The sequence below is a fragment of the Callorhinus ursinus genome, unplaced genomic scaffold, assembly GCF_003265705.2.
Source record: "Callorhinus ursinus isolate GAN/ISIS: 27379988/994484 unplaced genomic scaffold, GSC_fseal_2.0 scaffold20, whole genome shotgun sequence".
Classification (NCBI taxonomy): domain Eukaryota; kingdom Metazoa; phylum Chordata; class Mammalia; order Carnivora; family Otariidae; genus Callorhinus; species Callorhinus ursinus.
Window position 1 is genome coordinate 12148450 of NW_027397082.1, and position 22244 is coordinate 12170693.

Consider the following 22244-nt stretch of genomic DNA (forward strand, 5'->3'; position numbering starts at 1 on the left):
TCAGCTGCACCTAGCACAGAACCCAGAGAAGTGTAACTAATTAATGTTTGTTGAAATAATACATGAACAGACTTCCTATGCTATACAGGATTTCTACTCTGTGTTCCATAGCACTTACTTCTAAATGCCTCATTAGGTACTGAGGGTATATGCCTTAGGTTATTTTCTTCTCATGGCCATTTTCCTTTATAGACTATTAGTGACATGAGGAGAATCCATCTTACTGACCCCTCTGTTCCTAACTCCATGTTTTGTGTAGTGGAGATACAATCAATATTTATTGGTTAAAGTCCTTTTTTTTTTTAAGATTTTTTGAAAGAGAGAGAGAGAGAGAGAGGGAGAGAGAGCATGAGTGGGAGGGTGGGGAGAGGGAGAAGCAGGCTCCCCACTGAGCAGGGAGCCTGACATGGGACTCGATCCTGGGATCCTAGGACCATGACCTGAGCCAAAGGCATATGCTTAACCGACTGAGCCACCCAGGAGCCCTTAAAGTTCTATTTTCAAGTCAAAGTTAAAATATCTAAAAGATATGAAGAACTGAGGACCAGGAGAGCCAATGATGTAAGTAAGCTCCAGTCTGAATCCAAGTCTGAAGGCAGGAGATGACTAATGTTGCCCCTTCTCAAAAAAAGGCAGAGAATGAATTCTCCCTTACTCTGCCTTCTTGTTCTGTTCAGGCCCGCAGTGGATTTAGGGTCATGTAAGATGGGACTTTTATTTTGCTTTCCCAAACTTATATTCAGAAATTGACATTTAAAAAAAGATTTTATTATTTTAGAGTGAAGGAGCACAAATAGAGGGAGGAGCAGAGGGACAGTGAGGGGGAAAGAATCTCAAGACCTCAAGCAAACTCTGCGCTGAGTGTTGAGCCTGATGTGGGGCTTGATCCCATAACCCTGAGATCATGACCTGAGCTGAAACCAAGAGTTAGACACTTAACTGACTGAGCCACCCAGGTGCTCCAAATTGTTGACATTCTTAACCACAATCTTATTTTGACCTACTCCTTGTCCTTTGGTTTGTGTCCTAAATTTAGACACCATTCCTGTCTTCCAGTTCTTATCCAGAATTCCAACTTCCATCCTTTGGCTCTAATCCTCTGATCAAACCAAATCATGCAGCTCTCTGAATGTGCCAACAGCATAGGGACTGTGTAAGCCAAGAAATTTCAATGCCTGAGGGCCCTTTGTCTTGGGAAGACTCCCTTTGGGTAGAGCAGAAAAAATGACTTCTCTTCTCCCAACCAGAGTCTTCTGAAAACTGGTGTTTCATTCTCGTCTCTTGTGAATAAGAACTTTTTTTCCCCTCTACAAAAAAGCCTAACTATAATGCAAAATGCCTCTTAGTATCCAGACTTAAAGAACTTCACCACAAATATGATTTGTGTTCAATAATCGCTATTTAACTCAGTAGGGTCACTATCTACCCTATCTAGCAGGTTTGAAGGCCTGGACTCATTTTAAAATTGCTACTATCCCTTCTGTACACACACAGGTTCTTATAACCAACAGTCTAGTCACCCTATTAACTGTGTTCAGCTATTCACTCAGTAAGTGTTTGAGGAGCCAGGTACTAGTCAATAGTGATATAGTTGTGGAATAAAATACACAATCTCTAACCTCAAGAAGTCAGGGTTGACTTAGAAGGCTAACATTAAAACATTATTATAAACATTTATAATTATGCCATAATGACTATATAGGAAGAAAATTGAACAGGAATACATGAGATAGTATCACAAAGGGCTCTAATTTAGAAAAGTACATCAGGGGCACCTGGGTGGCTCAGTCAGTTAAGCACCTGACTTCAGCTCAGATCATGATATTAGGGTCCTGGGATCAAGCCCCACACGGTGCTCCCTGCTCTTGTCTTCTTGTCCCTCTGCCCCTCAACCTGCTCATGCTCTCCTTCTCTCTCACATAAATAAAATCCTAAAAAAAAGTGCATCAGAAAAGATTCTTGATTGACAATCAGCACCTCAGTGTATTGAACTCTGCTGATTCACAGTCCAATAAAACTAAAGAAAGTTAATTTATAAAAAATTCAAGATTCTGGACTTCTGTGGAAGATCGCAGAATAGTAAGATCCTAAGCTCACCTTGATCCATGGATATAACTAGGTAACCACCACGTTAGTGTTAATGATGCCAAGACCAGCAAAGCAGACTCTCCACAGCTAAATGTAGAGAAGAAGCCACACAGAAGAGGGTAGGAAGGATAGAGATGTGTTAGGGAACTAAACAAACTCATTGGACCACCCGTGGGAGGGAGAGACATCACAGGTGCAGAAAAAGGAGAGAAGCAGACCCTCACATCGAGTACGTCAGGCTAGATGTGGAAAACCCACACAGGGAAGACAAATCCCCAAATAGGGGCCTAATTTTGTGTGTGCTTATAATCAGCAGGGCTTAACACCTGGAACTTTAAAAATCAGCAGGCTCAACTCTGGGAGAGTCAAGAGGGAGATAGGAAACTGAGTCCTTGTCCTTAAAGAGAGGGCACTGTAAACAGTCCTGCTGAGATACAGCATAGAAGCAGCAATTTGAAAAGTGCTTGGGGTACGTGAGAAGATTTATTTACAAATCTCAGACCACGTTCTGGAGGGCCAGGGACCTTTAGGAGACTTTTCTATTTTTTCTTTTTTAAAGATTTTATTTATCTATTCATGAGAGAGAGAGAGAGAGAGAGAGAGAGGCACAGGGAGAAGCAGGCTCCCAAGAAGCAGGAAGCCCAATGCGGGACTCGATCCCAGGACTCTGGGATCATGACTTGAGCTGAAGGCAGACGCTTAACCATCTGAGCCACCCAGGAGACTTTTCCAGCAACAAAGGACCTGGGAAGTACCCTTTCCTTCTCCAAGCCCCCAGCCTAGATATATGGAACCTGTGGCAACCAGTACAGCACCAACACTCTCCACCTAACTTGGTAACAGCTCATGCTTTCCCAACATTTTCCTGCTGACAGACCCCCTCCAGCCAGGTCTCACCTCCGGGTCTCCTTCCATAGCAAACTTTGCTTGCTAACAGTGCATAGCTTTCCCCCCACCAATTCTTCTGTGGACTCACCCCCTCCAATCCTGTTGGCCTTGATCCCAGTGGCCATGGGACACTTCTGCAATAGACTAATACAGACATTGTTGTCACTGTGCACCCCACCCCTGTGCTCTCCATCTCCTGCTGGCTTGCCACCTCTAGCCCTGAAGCAGGAGTTTTCTAAAGTATCTCCAGGTCTCCTTCCACAATAACCTGCAAAAACTTTGCTAACACTGCATGCCCTGCCCCATATCATTGTGTGGACCTGCCCCCTCCAATATAGCCCATCCAAAGCCTTGACACAAGCCTAGCAGTGTCTAAGCAGCCCCAACAAGTACCAGCACCACAACAAAGTGACTCCTGCTCAGGGATAGTGAAGGATAACCACACACACACAAGTCCAATTGTAGCCCCAGCAATGGGCTTGGGACAGAGACCTGGTCTGACTACAGGCCCCACCCACAAACAAAAGTTTCTCAGGGGACAACACAAAGAAAGCAGCCTGCATTTCTGTGCTACTGCATATCTAACAAATGCCTAGGCTGACTTAAGTCCAGGGTTGCCCCAAGCTGGCCCACTAATGTCACAGGGACTAAGCCCTGCCCAAAACAATCAAAGAGAGCCATTTAAGACATGAAGGTAAAATAAATGAAATTTAAAAAATTACTATAAGGGCACAGGAGTAGATTTGAATTGGCCAAATAATTGTGAAGTTGAAGGTGGGCAGATAGAGATTATTCACACCAAAGAACAGAGAGGAAAAACAAATGAAAAAAAAATTAGTGTCTCAGAGACACCACTATCAAGAACACTAATTTGTATATAAGGGGAGTGGAAGGAGAGGAGAGAGAAAGGGTAATTAAAAATATTTTTTTAAAGTACTATGGTAGTAAACTATCCAAATAAGAATTATTTTATGAAGAATTACCTATACATCCAGGAAGCTCAAAAAAAAAAAAAAAAAACTCCAAAAAAGATAGACATGAAGAGATCTACAAACAGACACCTTATAGTAAAAATGCTGACAGTCAAATATAAAGAGAAAATCTTGAAAGTAGCAAGTGAAAAATGACTTATCATTTACAGAGCCACTCCAATAAGATTAACAGCGGACTTCTCAGCAGAAATAATGGAGGCTGGAATGTGGTGGATAATAAGTTGCTGTGTTCTCTAAAGTCACAATGAACATCAAATTAATAAATGTTAAACTATACCTCCTAGAAGAAATACAGGTTTATGTTTTTATGAACTTCTGGTCACAACATTTTTATTAAAATACAATTTGCATTATCCATTTGCCAGCACCCTTACAAAATAAGCCAGTTTCAGCTGTGTTAAAAACCCACTTTTTCATATAACTGTTTACCTGTATAGTGGAAAGTAGGTAGTTTTTTAATTCCTGACTTTTGATTTGGCATAGAATTAGTTATAACACCAAAAAGCACAAAGAAAAAAAAATAGATAAGTTGATCTTAATTAAAATAAAAAAATAGGGGCGCCTGGGTGGCTCAGTCATTAAGCATCTGCCTTCAGCTCAAGTCATGATCCCGAGTCCTGGGATCGAGCCCCGCATCAGGCTCCCTGCTCAGCGGGAAGCCTGCTTCTCCCTCTCCCACTCCCCCTGCTTGTTTCTCTCTCTCACTGTGTCTCTCTCTCTGTCAAATAAATAAATAAATAAATAAATAAATAAATAAATAAATAAAGTTGTATTTCAAAAGGTACTAAGAAAGTAGCAACACAACCCATAAAATGACAGAAAATGTTTGCAGACTGCATATCTGATAAGGGACTTGCATCTGGAATATATAAAGAAACACCTAAATAATAAAAAGCTAACTCCATTAAAAATGGGCAAAGGATGTGAATAGGTATTTCTCCAAGGAACATATACAAATGGCCAATTTAACTTCTAGGTATATATCCAAGAGAAAAGAAAACATATACATCTGCAAAAGCTTGTACATGAATACAGCAGCCTTTTTCATAATAGCCAAAAAATGGAAACATCCTAAATGTTGATTGATAGACAAATGGGCAAACAAAATGTGCTGTATTAACACAATGGATTATGATAGTTATAAAAATGAAATACATAAACCACAACATGAATGAACCTTGAAAACATTATAGTAAGTAAAAAAAGCTGGCTACAAAGCCCACATACTGTATGTTTCTATTGATATGAAAGTCCAGAATAGGAAAAGTGATAGAGACAGAAAGAAGATTAGTTGTTGCTTAAGGCTGGGGGTGGAGGTGGGAATATAAAGATTGCACATATATGTGAATATACTAAAAAAACATTGAATTATATACTAAGTAGATGAGCTGTATCTTATGTGAATTATATCTCAGTAAAGCTATCTTTTTCAAAAGACAAGACATCTCTAAGGAAGAGACCTGGATACTAAGTCCTCAATGATGAATTTTCGTGGAGTATGAAAAGAAGTAGAAGAATTACAGGAAGAGAAGCTAAAGCAAAGGCCCTGAGGTCTGAAGGGGTTTACTACATTCGTAGAACTAATGATAAAATTGATAAAATGAGGTAAAAGGGTATGGAAGTGGCAGAAAATGAGAAAAATAGACATGCATTTGATAGAAAATAAGCAGGAGTTTGATATCCATCTGAAGGATTTTAGGTTCATCCCTAAGTCAAATAAGAAGATACTGAAAAAACTCTAAGCAGGAAAGAGAGATGATATGACTTTTCAAAAATATTCTGGGACAGTTTTGTGGAAAATGGATTGGAGACATTGAGTGGACGTGGGCGCATTGGTTAGAAATCTGTACTGAATCATACCTTTGGAATGTTTTGAATACAGAAGTTTCCCAACATCTTTTGTGTAGTTATGGGATGGGAAGGCCCCTCACTTCCGACAACTTAGGGACAGCAGGACTGATGAAAAATTTAAGGAGGAATTCACTCTTAGAATCATGTTATTATAGGGTTGGAACCTGCAAGACCTTGAGAATGAGTGTCTTTTTAAATTTAAAATTTTGCACCCTATGTACTTTGCTTACAATGCCCTCCTCCCAGGTGGCGCCTGGGTGGCTCAGTCATTAAGCGTCTGCCTCCAGCTCAGGTCATGATCCCAGCGTCCTGGGATCGAGCCCCACATCGGGCTCCCTGCTCCACGGGAAGCCTGCCTCTCCCTCTCCCACTCCCCCTGCTTGTGTTCCCTCTCTCACTGTGTCTCTCTCTGTCAAATAAATAAATAAAATCTTAAAAAAAAAAAAAATGCCCTCCTCCCAGCCCTGATGAGAAGCTTAAGGGTTTGATCCAGAAGAAAATCTACTTTCTATCAGATTAGTGAACAGAAGCATGTTTCCCAAGTTCTCTCAGATCGGTGGCATGTAAAATGGGATTCAAGTTATCTAATTCATAGTGTGGTTCTGGTGATTAATTTTATGATTACAACTATGAAGTTCCTACACCAAAAGGCCAAAGGATCCAAGAAGCACTCAGTTACTAAAGTATTTTCCTAACATTTTAAAAATTAACTATGTAGCTCCCCTGGTTTAAAAAAAAAAAGTTTCAAAATAGACTTTTAGAGGATGAGCTCCTTTAAATTGAGACATACATACATACTTTAATTAATTACCACTTGGCCCAAATTTATTATCTCCAGCCTTACTTCTTTATATTGTAATTTCCCATGAGGCTCAGGCAAATTGCAGTTCTTACCCTGCTCATTTAATTTGGGAAACTTACAACCAATGTATCTAGGTAAAATAATAATAAAATTCTAAATATATGAGGCAATTAAAAACGTGTTATAATAAATATATAAAAAATATAAAACTGTACCATTAATTACTTCTATTATAAGTAAGGCAGAAATAATCACTATGAGTAAGTGAGGGTCTTCAATGGAGCCAAGGTTGCCATGGGTCCCTAATCTGCTCATAGATTCCAATCTTCCCTCCACCTGCCCTATGGTTTAAAGGCAGGTTCAGACTCTCAACATGCATCTCAGCTTGGTATAAGTCAGTAATTTTGCTTTTCAGATATGCCTAAGGATGAGTCCTGCTATTTCTGAATACCAGTGGATTTCCTAAACAAGTTTGCCAGATATTTGTGTGCAAAATGAAAACCCAGCCATCATGAAGAAACTGTGTGGCTTTGAGATTCCCATCACAAATAAATAAATAGATAGATATTAAATATATAAACAAATATCCAAAGATTTTAAAAAGTGTTTTAGTGAAAACCTATGCTTTCTCTCTTTCCCCAGTCACTGATTCACAAATAAGATGGCTTCTAATTTTCTACAGTTTACTCTTCTCTAATTACAGGCATAACAGTTATTTTTCTGCTTCTATTTTTGTTGGCATGACTTTCCAATTCTTCATTTAGAAACATGGAATTCATATAACTAACCAAACTCTATGGTTTTTAAACTGCCATTATTGTTCTTTCCTGCAGAGGCATTACACTTGGCGATCACCTCCCTGAGATCTGAATGCAACAAATACATATGTACTTTAAAGAGTACATTTTTTTTTCTGTTATCCAGGAAAAAAACAAAACACAACCAAAACCTGTAAAATATATCGATATTTGAAAATAGTTTTGATCATGTAACACAGGTTCATATGTTTATTGTCTTTTCTCAATGAAATGAAATTGTTGTAAAACAAACTTTGTTTTTCAGAGTTAAGGCTGTTGAATAGGATTTGGAAACAGTGTTTCATATTTGAAGAGATAGTTCAGCTTTTTCAACAGAAAAGATGTACTTTCTTCCTTACACAGAAACTGCTGGAAAGTCACAACTGTTGGTTGGAGTCCTGAGATGCCTTCCTTATTTCAGCATGAACTCCTTTTTTTTTTTTTTAAACCAACTCAGAGGAAATTAATTTTCTTTGTAAGCCTATCATGAATGAGACATGCATTTTTAAGTGAATGGCAGAATAAATAATAAATATAACAACATAAACATAGTTGAACATTCACCGTTATTGTCATACAGTATTGAACACGTTATTAGTTCCTTTTGATTTCATAACGATCCCTGCTCATTTCTCTAGTCTCCTTTTCCTCCTCAGTCATTACTTGCTAACCACAGGAGACTTCTTTAACTTCCTAATATATACTTTGTTCTTTCCCATCAGTAGAAACTTGCCCAAATTGTTTTTAATTTATCCAGAGCTGCTTTCTCCATATCACATACCTCCTTCCCATTCCTTTATGTAGTAATTTCCTAGTTCATTTCTATTCATTCTTCTGTATTTTTTGAAACATTCTTGCCTTAGAAAAGATTGAGTGTATTTGTCACACCTATTTGTAAACTCACCCCCTCATTTCTGTTGTACATTTCTAATTATTGTGCAATATCTCTTCTCCCTGATAGACTGCAATCTTCCCAAGGCAGAGACAGCATCTGTCTTAGAGTTCTCTCTCCCCTTCTGCTGCTTCAACTGGTTAAAATCCAAAAGACCTTAATGTCTGCTGGAAAGAAAAAAAAATCCTTTCAAAATTTTTAATCTGTTAGTTATGACTCCTGGATTTGTGTAAATATGGAATATTTTTAAAGAGTTTGTAGGCATTAAAGGAAGATATTTATATGTTGAATAAACCTGTGCTATAAAATATTAAATTTAGGCTATCCAGTGTCTTCTATAAAAACAGAATGAGAAATATCTGAGTTTAGAACTATTAAAAATAGTTAAAACTTGGATTAAATTACTTGAATTAGTAAGAACTATGTTATATATAGTATATACATTTTTGCATTGGTTCTTAGGTTGCTCATAGCTTGGTTTTATGCCTCATACCAAAAGCTTCCCTAAGCTTATTATGAAAATCTTGTTTTTTGTCCCCCCACCCCAGTTTTCATTTTTGCTTTGCTTGAAGGTTTTTCATTATCAGTTTGGGGAAGGATTGCATTGCTTTGGTGTCTTACATTTTTTTTTGTTCCCTCAAATCCTCTTTGAAAATTCATGAGAGAAAATTCTAATACCTACAAATCCATAGGAAAGAAAAACTATATATATGCACAGAACATGCACTTGATTATAAAGAGATATTTTGTGTAATTTCTCGTTGTGTTTTATGCAGTACCTCATATGGTGTTTGTCATATAGATGTTGCTCAATTACTTTACTAAAAACAGAAAGTTATTACATTGGTACAATGCATTTAGATATGAAAAATGAGGGAGAGAAAGATGAATATTCCTTGTTACAGAAATGGCATAGGGAAATCTGCATCACACTACTTGAGGTTTTCTAAAACCCAATAGCGGAAGGTGTTATGCTTATGGGCTTTGAGTCAAATGGCCTTGGTTATAAACACAGCTCTGTCACTCACTAATTCTGAGATCTTTGCTAATCTCTTAATTTTCTTAAGTTCTCTGAGCCTCTACTCCCTAAAGTGTAAAATTAAGATAACAGCATCTGCAAAGCACATTCAAGAATTCATTAAAAAAGAGTTCATGAAATACCTACTATGTGTCAGGGATTATCAAAGAGTTTTTTATGCATTAGTCATTTAATCCTTATGATAGTACTATTAATTTGTTACTATCCATTTTATATATGAAGGGAACTGAGGCTTAGAGAAATTAAGCAATTTGCTATGATAAGCAATAAATGGCCTGAGACCACCTCCTGCTCAATTTTATAACAAACATATTCTCAGGGCTTTGATGAAATCTCTCTCTCCTTAGTAGTTTTTACTTTATCTTGTCATACTATTGAGATTTATCTTTATTAGTATTTTATAGACATTGCTAAAACAGTATATCATATAGTAGGTGGAGTAATAATCTAATAATTTCTTATCCTGGTGGCAATTCATAATGAGAGGGGGAAAATTCACACAGTTTACCCCTCCAGATAAAAATCTCTATGTCAGCATTATTCAGAGGTGAAGGTTAATATAAACAATAGCCTTTGGAACTAATTGAACATAATTTGTTCAAAATTTCTCCATAACTTGTTATAATTATCTCACCATGAGATAGCAGTGGTATTGTAAAGAAAAGTAGCAATAATTCCTTTGTATTTTTCATGGATTTTTATTTTAAACATTCCTGTTCAAGAATCTTTATCTTTTCTTCAGTTACTAGTTGAGCAAAATATTGACAACACTTTGGGGAAAATGAGGATGTGAAACTCAAATTTTAAATACCTATATTGCCAATGTTTTTCATTTTGAATTTACCCCCCAAATTGGTTTTTTAAGTATAAAGTGTATATACAATATAAATAATTCAGAGAAATAATATATACAGTCTTATCACATAAAGAAAAATTGCTAACATTTTGTTTTTTTCATATATATGATAGATTTTAAAAATGAGATAACACCATTTACTTTTAATCTCACTAAATATATATTAATGTTGCTACTGTTATTATCAAAGGCTGCATGTCACTTGGTTATCTAACCAGAACCATGTTGGTGGCATCTAGACTATTTTGGTACTTCCAGCATCTTTGATTTGTATTTACTTTATTTCTGGTAAGTACCCCAAGGCCCCTTATATCTCTTTGGTCAACTGTATGAACACTATTAACCTTGGGAAGATGGCAGACTAGGAGGATCCTGACTCATCTCCACCCACAGACACAGCAAGACTACAACTACATACAGTGCAACTCACTTTGAAAACAAGCTAAAGATGAGCAAAACAGCTCTTTGCAGTTAGAGATATAAACAAAAAGCCATATCAAGGATAGGAGAGGCAGAGACACAGTTGGGAACCAAATCCCTAGTACAGAAACCCACAGTAGATGTTTCATGGGCACAAATATTATCCCTCAGGAGCAAAAAGATCAAGCCCCACACTGAGCACTCCCCACCTTGGGGATGTACACCAGGAAGATGGACCCAATAATGGCTGGGTTTGAAAATCAGTAGGGCTGAACTTTATGAAATCCAGAGAGCTAAAGGAAACTGAGAATCTGTATACAATCTTACTCACCAGGAGACCAAGCACAGAGACAGAAGTTTGAAAAGTGCCTGGCTTATATGTGGAGATTTATTGAATAATTTTTAAGCCTATACCAGAGGGGTAGGGATCTGTAGGAACTTTCTTCAGGAAAGGAAATGCTAGCAGGTACCATATTTGTTGTACTCCTTCAGCCTTGTCCTGATGCTGGTGAGAGATAGTTCTGGCAGTTTCTGTCTACCTTTGAGCACCGCTTGCTCTGCCCAGCAATTTGCCTGTGGATCCACCCCACCCAACATGCCTGTTCCAGCAGGCACCCCACTATCTAAAGCAGCTCCTGCCCTGCTACACTCAGCAGGCAGGCTTGGTCAGGAACAGCATCCCCCCAAAGAGACTACTATTCCACATAATTGGTGGACATCCCCAGCCAGAACCAGTACTCCTCCAAAGCAATCCCTGCCATGGTGAGGGGAATGACTCCACCTACCAGCAAGTGTGTAGCAACTGGAGCCAGATCTCTCAGCCCCACCAACATGTCCTCAGCAGTTATGGCTGAGTCACAACAGGAAGGTGCCTGCAGCCCACACAGGGGGCACCACTGGAACGTCTGGTTCAGCTCGACCCCACAGTACATCTTCTACACACGGCCACTACTTTCAAGACCGAGAGATTCAGCTGACATAATGCATAGAAATAATCACAGAGAGTCAGACAAAATGATGAAACAGATGAATATGTTCTAAACAGAAAAGACAAAACGTCAGAAAAAAGAACTAAATGAAATAATCTACCCAATTAAGAATTCAAAATAGAGGTTATAAAAATGCTTACTGGACTTGAGAAATAGTAAATGAACTCAGTGAGAATCTCAACAAAGAGACAATAGAAAAATGAACCAATCAGAGGTAAAGAATACAGTAACCTATATATCAATGAGAGAAAGACATGTATCATATGATCTCACTGATATGAGGAATTCTTAATCTCAGGAAACAAACTGAGGGTTGCTGGAGTCGGGGGGGTGGGAGGGATGGGGTGGCTGGGTGATAGTCATTGGGGAGGGTATGTGCTATGGTGAGCGCTGTGAATTGTGTAAGACTATTGAATCACAGACCTGTACCTCTGAAACAATACACTATATGTTAAAAAAAAAAAAAGATAGTAGGAAGGGAGAAATGAAGGGGGGTGGAAATCGGAGGGGGAGACGAACCATGAGAGACTATGGACTCTGAGAAACAAACTGAGGGTTCTAGAGAGGAGGGGGGTGGGGGGGATGGGTTAGCCTGGTGATGGGTATTAAAGAGGGAATATACTGAAGGGAGCACTGGGTGTTACACACAATGAATCATGGAACACTACATCAAAAACTAATGATGTATGGTGATTAACATAATAAAATAATAAAAAAAGAATATAGTAACCTAAATGGAAAAAAAAATACACTAGACAGTATAAAAAAGCAGATTAGAGGAAGTACAAAAATGAATTAGCAATCTGGAAGGCAGAATAGTAGAAATTATCCAAACTCAAAAAAAAATTTAAAAATGAAGATAGGTAAGACACTTCTAGAACAACATTAAACATACTGACATTTGTATTATAAGGGTCCCAGAAAGAGAAGACAGGAAGGAAAGAGCTGAGAACTTCCCTACCCTAGGGAAGGAAAATGATGTTCAGGTCCTAGAAGCACAGAAAGCCCCCAGGAAGATGAACCCAAGGAGGTCCACAGTAAGACATATAATAATTAAAATGACAAAAAATAAAGAATCATGAAAGCAGCAAGAGAAAAGCAACTATTTATGTACGAGCAAAACTCCATATGGTTACTACCTGATATTTCAACAGAAACTATGCATGCCAGAAGGGAGTGACATGATATATTCAAGAGCTGAAAGAAAAAAACAAAAACAACCCAAAAAACAAAAACAACAAAAAACTCTACAGCCAAGAATACTCTACCCAGCAAGGCTACCATTAAGAACTGAAGAGAAAGTTTCCCAGACAAACAAAAGTTAAAGGAGTTCATTGCCACTAAATTGGCTTTATAAGAAATATTAAAGAGACTTCCTTGAGCAAAAAGGAAAAGATCGTAACTAGAAGAAAACTATGAAAGGAAAAAAAATCTTTACTGGTAAAAGCAAACATACAGTAAAGGAAGTAGATCAACCACTTATAAAGCTAGTATGAAGGCTAAAAGACAAAAGCAGTAAAATCAATTTTATCTATAATTAGTAGCTAAAGGATACACAAAATAAAAAGATGTAAAATTTAATGTCATACACATAAAATATGGGGGGGGGAGTAAAAATGTGTGTGCGTTTTTTTTTAAGATTTTATTTATTTATTAGAGAGAGAGAGAGAGCGAGAGCAGGAACACAAGCAGGGGGGAGTGGGAGAGGGAGAAGCAGGCTTCCTGCTGAGCAGGGAGCCTGATGCGGGGCTCAATCCCAGGACCCTGGGATTATGACCTGAGCCGAAGGCAGATGCTTAATGACTGAGCCACCCAGGTGCCCCAAAATGTAGTGCTTTTAGAATGTGTTTGAATTTAAGTGGCCATAAAAATTTTAAGCAGACTTCTATATACATAAGATGTTATATATAAACCTCATGGTAATCATAAGACAAAAACCTGTAATAGATAGAAAAAAGAAACTAAAGAGAAAGAAATCCAAGCATAATAAAGTCATTAAATCACAAGGGAAAAGAGAAAAAGAAAAGAACAGAGAACTGCAAAAACTAAAAAACAATTATCAAATGATATTAAGTACATACCTATCAATAATTACTTTAAATGTAAATGGACTAAATGCTTCAATCGAATGACATAGTGACTGAATGGATTAAACAAAAAAAAGACACATTTATATGCTGACTACAAAAGACTCACGTTTGACCTAAAGACACATACAGACTGAAAGTGGGGGGATGGAAAAAAATATTCCATGTGAATGGAAGAAAAACAAAACAAAACATGGTAGCAATAGTTATATCAGATAAAATAGACTTTAAAACAAAGATAAACAAGAAAAAAAGAAGGGCATTACATAATGATGAAGGGAACAATGCAAAGAAGTATATAACAATTGTAAATACCTATGTACCCTATATATATATAATATATATGTAACATATATATTATAAAGTATATTAACAGACATAAAAGGAGAAATTAACAGTAATATAGTAGTAATATAATAATAGTATAATAATAGTAAGGGACTTTACCCCTTTACATCAATGGCTAGATCATCCCACAGAAAATCAATAAGAACACAGTGCTTTTGAACAATACATTAGACCATATGGACTTAACTGATAAATACAGAATATTCCATCCAAAAACAGTAGAATACACATTCTTTCCAAGTGCACATGGGTCATTCTCTAGGATAGATCACGTTAGGCCACAACACAAGTCTCAATAAATTTAAGAGGATTAAAATCATATGAAGCATCTTTTCCTACCACAGCATATCAAAGAGGAAATTAAAAAAAGATCTTGAGACAAATGAAAACAGAAACGCAAAAATTTTGGGAACACAGCAGAAGCAATTCTAGGAGGGAAGTTTATAGTGATTCAGGCCTACATCAAGAAACAAGAAAAATCTCAAACAAATAAATAATCTAACCTTTCAACCAAAGGAAATAGAAAAAGAACAAAGCTCAAAGGTAACAGGAAAATGGACATAAATAAAGATCAGAGCAGAAATAAAATATAGGCTAAAAAACAATAGAAAAGATTAATGAAATTAAATCCAGATATTTGAAAGATGAACAAAACTTATATTTATCCAGCTAAAGAAAAAAAAAGAGGACTCAAATAAATAAAAAAATGAAAGAGAAATTATAACTGACACCACAAAGGATTATGAGACTACTCCAAAAAATTATATGCCAGTAAATTGGACAATTTAGAAGAATTGAATAAATTCCTAGAAACATAGAATCTTCCAAGACTTAATCAGAAAGAAATATAAAACAGCCTAAATACTAGTAATGAAATTGAATCAATAATCAAAAACCAAAAGTTCAGGACCAGATGGCTTCACAGATGAATTCTACCAAACATTTAAAGAATATCTATGCTTCTCAAATTATTTCAAAAAAATGAAGAGGAAGGAATGCTTCCAAATTCATTCTAGGAGGACAGCATTACTCTGATGCCAAAACCAAAGTCAATATACACACAAAGAGAAAATCAGCACCCTAGTCGAAGAGAGTATGTGAAGTCACCTGGTATGTCATGCCTAAGATCCCAATTCTGAAGACTAACATTGGACTTGAGATTGGGAGTTGTGGGTGCAGCAACTCAAAGAGGGCTATCAATCTTATATTCAGTATGTGGATAATAATAAGAATGTGAACAATGTTTGCTTTTGACAGGAGTACAACAACGAAGGGACTTGGTGTTTGGAAAATGCTGTTACACTCATGGTTCTAAATATGTGTTTGATGTCAAATTTGACATTCCTACCATATATCCATTCCATTAGTGCTTCAGAAATTGCAGTCCCTGAGCTGGATGGAAAAACAACCTGAGCTGGAAGGAAAAACAAGAAAGATGTACAGGGTGGCAAAATAATGTCCCACTGACCACTTTAAGCCATTGTGGGCCAGAAATGTGCCCGAGTTTGAACTAGCTCACCTCATGGCTCTGGGGCTGGGTCCAAAACTGGCAGTACAAATCCCCGACTGATTCAGAAGGGCATGATGCAGCATAAAGAGAAATGCAACCAGTGAACGATCAAGCCACTGAGGCAGGACAGAGAGACTTTTAACGGGCTACATTTCTGTTTTCTGTGCATCAATTTTCTAATCTAAATGCTTCCCCACACCTCTTTGCCCATAATTCTTACTAAGTAGCCAGAGCAGGCATTGCTTAAAAAAACCACCACAGGGGGCGGAGCAAGATGGCGGAGGAGTAGGAGACCTGGATTTCATCTGGTCTCAGGAATTCAGCTGAATAGGGATCAAATCATTCTGAACACCTAGGAACTCAACAGGAAATCGAAGAAGAGAGCAGCAAAAACTCTCTGAACAGAGAAGCGACCACTTACTGGAAGGTAGGACGTGCGGAGAAGTGAATCCGAGGCGATATTCGGGAGGATAGACGGCGGGGGAGGGGGCCTCCGTCGGCCGCTTCTGGCAAGTGATAGAGCTGCGGAGCACAAAATCGGAACTTTTAGAAGCCGGCTCCACTGAGGGACGTCGCTCCAGTGGCTAAGCAGGGGGTGGAACCCTCGGGGTCGCAGAAAGACCAGGGGTGCCTGAGTGCAACAGAGCTCCCAGGTATCGGAGCAGGGAAGCCGGCTGCAGAGACGGAGCCGAGGCGCGGGCTCTCAGCTCGGGGTTGCCATAAGCTGTGATCCGCGGCCCAGTCGGGCCACTGCTCCTCCAGCAGGGACCCAACAAGCGGCAGATCCGGGGAGACTCCCCTCTCTCCCCCCAGGAGGAGCGGTGCGGCAGTGCACCGCAGAGATCTGCTGGGTTTGGAGACTCCACACGGGGTCGGGTGCCAGAGATAGAAACACTCGGTCACAGGCCGGGTGAGCACGGAGTGCGGCCGGAGACCGGGAACAAGGGAGTGACTGCTTTTCTCTGGGGGCGCACTGAGGAGCGGGGCCCCGAGTTCTCAGCTCCTCCGAGTGGAGATTGGGAGGCCACCATTTTCACCCTGGTCCTCCAAAGCTGTACCAGAGCTTGCAGGGAACAAAAGCTCCTGAGACCAAACCAGAGCAGCTTGCTAAGCCCGGACTGACACGGGTGGGGCAATTCCGCCTCCCGCAAAGACATTTGGGAACCACGGCAACAGACCCCTCCCCCAGAAGATCAGCAATGCCAACAGCCAGCAAGCCAAGACCAAGTTTACCGATCAAGGAGAACGGGAGAACTCCAGTGCTAGGGGAATACTGCACATAGAATTCATGGCCTTTTTTATCATGATTCATTAGTTTTTCAAAGTTAATTTTTTAACTGTTTTTTTTTAATTTTTCTTTTTCCCTATTTCAACCAACATCTTATCAAACCCTTTTTTTTAAAAACACTTTCTATTGTTCATTTTTAGAGTCATATTTTATCCCTTCATAGTAGTTACCCTTATTTTTGGCATATATATATAAGTTGTTCTCTCTTTAAAATTTTGAGATACAGTTTCTTCTAACAGATCAAAATATACCCTAAATCACTAGTGTATGGCTTTGTTCTAGTCTCCTGCCTGATCACATTCTCTCCCTTTTTTTTTTTTAATCTTCTTCTTTCTTTTTTCAAACAACTTCTTATCATATCAATTCCTTTTAAAAAATCTTTTATAATTTTCATCTTTACATTCATTTTCCATCCCTTCATTGTATCAACCCTTATTTTGTACATATATGTCTTTCCACCTTTAAAATTTTAGGAGGCACTTTTTTCTAACAGACCAAAATACGCCCAAATCTAGTGTGTGGCACTGATCTATGCACTAGCCTGATCATATTTGATCATATTTGGGTTTTTTTTGTATTGTTCTGTTTTTTTATCTTTTTTTTTTGTCGTTCTTTCTTTTTCTTTTTTCTTTCTTTCCCTTTCTTTTCCCCTGGTTTCAGGTCTTTTCTGATTTGTATAGATTATATTTGCTGGGGACGTTGTTAACCTGTTAGCACTGTGTACTCTCATTCATCTATTCTCCTCTGGACAAAATGACAAGGCGAAAAAAATCACCTCAGCAAAAAGAACAAGAGATAATACCATCAGCCAGGGACCTACTCAATACGAACATTAGTATGATGTCAGACCTAGAGTTCAGAATCACGACTTTAAAGATACTAGCTGGGCTTGAAAAAAGCGTGAAGTTATTAGAGAAACCCTTTATGGAAAAATAAAAGAACTAAAATCTAACTAAGTCGAAATCAAAAGGGCTATTAATGAGGTGCAATCAAAAATGGGGGCACTAACTGTTAGGATAAATGAGGCAGAAGAGAGAATCAGTGATATAGAAGACCAAATGATGGAAAATAAAGAGGCTGAGAAAAAGAGAGAAACAACTACAGGATCACGAGGGCAGAATTCGAGAGATAAGTGATACGATAAGATCAAACAACAGTAGAATAATTGGGATCCCAGAAGAAGAAGAAAGAGAGAGAGGGGCAGAAGGTATATTGAAGCAAATTATAGCAGAGAACTTCCCTAATGTGAGGAAGGAATCAGGCATCAAAATCCAGGAGGCACAGAGAACACCTCTCAAAATCAATAAAAATAGGTCAACACCCCAACATCTAATAGTAAAACTTACGAGTCTCAGAGACAAAGAGAAAATCCTGAAAGCAGCTCGGGAGAAGAGATCTGTAACCTACAATGGTAGAAACATTAGACTGGCAACAGACCTATCCACAGACACCTGGCAGGCCAAAAAGGACTGGCATGATATCTTCAGAGCACTAAACGAGAAAAATATGCAGCCAAGAATACTATATCCAGCTAGGCTCTCATTGAAAATTGAAGGAGAGATAAAAGACTTCCAGGAGAAACAAAAAGTAAAGGAATTTATAAACACGAAACTAGCCGTCCAAGAAATATTGAAAGGGGTCCTTTAAGCAAAGAGAGAGGCTAAAAGCAGCACAGATCAGAAAGGAACAGAGACAATATACAGTAACAGTCACCTTACAGGCAATACAACGGCACTAAATTCAAACCTTTCAATAGTTACCCTGAATGTAAAGGGGCTAAATGCCCCAATCAAAAGACACAGGCTATAGGATTGGATTAAAAAACAAGACCCATCGATATTCTGTCTGCAAGAGACTCATTTTAGACCCAAAGACACCAATTTGAAAGTGAGGGGATGGAAAATCATTTACCATGCTAATGGACACCAAAAGAAAGCTGGGGTGGCAATCCTTATATCAGACAAATTAGATTTTAGAACAAAGACTATAATAAGAGATGAGGAAGGACACTATATCCTACCTAAAGTATCTATCCAACAAGAAGATCTAACAATTGTAAATATCTATGCCCCTAACATGGGAGCAGCCAATTATATAAGGCAATTAATAACAAAAGTGAAGAAACACATTGACAGCAATATAATAATAGTGGGGGACTTTAACAACCCCCCAACTGAAATGGACACATCATCTAAGCAAAAGACTAACAAGGAAATAAAGACTTTAAATGACACACTGGACCAAATGGACTTCTCAGACATATTCAGAATATTCCATCGCAAAGCAACGGATTACACATTCTTCTCTAGTGCCCATGGAACATTCTCCAGAATTGATCACATCCTCGGTCACAAATCAGGTCTCAACCAGTACCAAAAGATTGGGATCATTTCCTGCATATTTTCAGACCACAATGCTTTGAAACTAGAACTCAATCACAAGAGGAAAGTCGGAAAGAACTCGAATACATGGAGGCTAAAGAGCATCCTACTAAAGAATGAATGGGTCAACGAGGAAATTAAAGAAGAATTAAAAAAATTCATGGAAACCAATGAAAATGAAAACACAACTGTTCAAAATCTTTGGGATGCAGCAAAGGCAGTCCTAAGAGGAAAGTATATAGCAATACAAGCCTTTCTCAAGAAACAAGAAAGGTCTCAAATACACAACCTAACCCTACACCTAAAGGAGCTGGAGAAAGAACAGCAAATAAAGCCTCAACCCAGCAGGAGAAGAGAAATAATAAAGATCAGAGCAGAAATCAATGAAATAGAAACCAAAAGAACAGTAGAACAGATCAACGAAACTAGGAGCTGGTTCTTTGAAAGAATTAACAAGATTGATAAACCCCTGGCGAGACTGATCAAAAAGAAAAGAGAAATGACCCAAATCAACAAAATCATGAAAGAGGAGAGATCACAACCAACACCAAAGAAATACAAACAATTATAAGAACATATTATGAGCAACTCTATGCCAGCAAATTAGAAAACCTGGAAGAAATGGGTGCATTCCTAGAGATGTATCAACCACCAATATTGAACCAGGAAGAAATAGAAAACCTGAACAGACCTATAACCACTAAGGAAATTGAAGCAGTCACCAAAAATCTCCTAACAAACAAAAGCCCAGGGCCAGATGGCTTCCCAGGGGAATTCTATCAGACATTTCAAGAAGAATTAATACCTATTCTCCTGAAATTGTTCCAAAAAATAGAAATGGAAGGAAAACTTGCAAACCCATTTTATGAGGCCACTATTACCTTGAATCCCAAACCAAAGACCCCATCAAAAGGGAGAGTTACAGACCAATATCCTTGATGAACATGGACGCAAAAATTCCCACCAAAATACTAGCCAATAGGATCCAACAGTACATTAAAAAGGATTATTCACCATGACCAAGTGGGATTTATCCCTGGGCTGCAAGGCTGGTTCAACATCCGCAAATCAATCAACGTGATATAATACATTAACAAAAGAAAGAACAAGAGTCATATGATCCTTTCAAAAGATGCAGAAAAAGCATTTGACAAAGTAGAGCATTCTTTCTTGATCAAAACTCTTCGGAGTATAGGGATAGAGGGTACATACCTCAATATCATAAAAGCCATCTATGAAAAACCTACAGCGAATATCATTCTCAAAGGATTTTTGATATCTCAGCTTTTCCCCTAAGGTCAGGAACGCAGCAGGGATGTCCACTCTCACCACTGCTATTCAACATAGTATTAGAAGTCCTAGCCACAGCAATCAGACAACAAAAAGAAATCAAAGGCATCCAAATCGGCAAAGAGGAAGTCAAACTCTCTTTGCAGATGATATGATTCTGTATGTGGAAAACCCAAAAGACTCCACCCCAAAACTGCTAGAATTCCTACAGGAATTCAGTAAAGTAGCAGGATATAAAATCAATGCACAGAAATCCGTGGCATTCCTACACAGCAACAACAAGACAGAAGAGAGACAAATCAAGGAGTTGATCCCATTTACAATTGCACCCAAAACCATAAGATTCCTAGGAATAAATTTAACCAAAGAGGCAAGGGATCTGTACTCAGAAAACTATAAAATACTCATGAAAGAAATTGAAGAAGACACAAAGAAATGGAAAAACATTCCATGCTCATGGATTGGAAGAACAAACATTGTGAGGTTGTCAATGCTACCTAGAGCAATCTACACATTCAATGCAATCCCCATCAAAATACCATCCACTTTTTTCAAAGAAATGGAACAAATAATCCTAAAATTTGTATGGAACCAGAAGAGACCCCGAATAGCCAGAGGAGTATTGAAAAAGAAAGCCAAGCTGGTGGCATCACAATTCCGGACTTCCAGCTCTATTACAAAGCTGTCATCAAGACAGTATGGTACTGGCACAAAAACAGACACATAGATCAATGGAACAGAATTGAGAGCCCAGAAATGGACCCTCAACTCTATGGTCAACTCATCTTTGACAAAGCAGAAAAGAATGTCCAATGGAAAAAAGACAGTCTCTTCAACAAATGGTGTTGGGAAAATTGGATAGCCACATGCAGAAGAATGCAACTGGACTATTTCCTTACACCACACACAAAAATAGACTCCAAATGGTTGAAAGACCTAAACATGAGACAGGAGTCCATCAAAATCCTAAAGGAGAACACAGGTAGCAACCACTTCGACCTCAGCCGCAGCAAATTCTTCCTAGAAACATCACCAAAGGCAAGGGAAGCAAGGGCAAAAATGAACTATTGGGACCTCATCAAGATAAAAAGCTTTTGCCCTGCAAAAGAAAGAGTCCACAAAACCAAAAGACAACCGACAGAATGGGAGGAAATATTTGCAAATGACATATCAGATAAAGGGCTAGTATCCAAAATCTATAAAGAACTTATCAAACAACACCCAGAGATCAAATAATCCAATCAAGAAATGGGTAGAAGACATGAACCGACACTTTTCCAAAGAAGACCCCAAATGGCCAACAGACAGATGAATAATTGCTCAACATCCCTTGGCATCAGGGAAATCCAAATCAAAACCTCAATGAGATACCACCTCACACCAGTCAGAATAGCTAGAATTAACAAGTCAGGAAACGACAGATGTTGGCGGGGATGTGGAGGAAGGGGAACCCTCCTACACTGTTTGTGGGAATGCCAGCTGGTACAGCCACTCTGGAAATCAGTATGGAGGTTCCTCAAACAGTTGAAAATAGAGCTACCATACGATCCAGCAATTGCACTACTGGGTATTTACCATGAAGATACAAGTGTAGGGATCCGAAGGGGTATGTGCACCCCAATGTTTATAGCAGCAATGTCCACAATAGGCAAACTGTGGAAAGAGCCAAGATGTCCATCGACAGATGAATGGATAAAGAAGATGTGGTATATATACACAATGGAAT

The 22244-nt window shown here is 38.5% G+C and overlaps 1 pseudogene; it reads left to right on the forward strand.

The window, feature by feature from the left end:
• Nucleotides 1-15166: 15166 nt before the first annotated feature.
• LOC112830530 (ubiquitin-fold modifier-conjugating enzyme 1 pseudogene) lies at nucleotides 15167-15663 on the forward strand (annotated as a pseudogene).
• Nucleotides 15664-22244: the final 6581 nt, after the last annotated feature.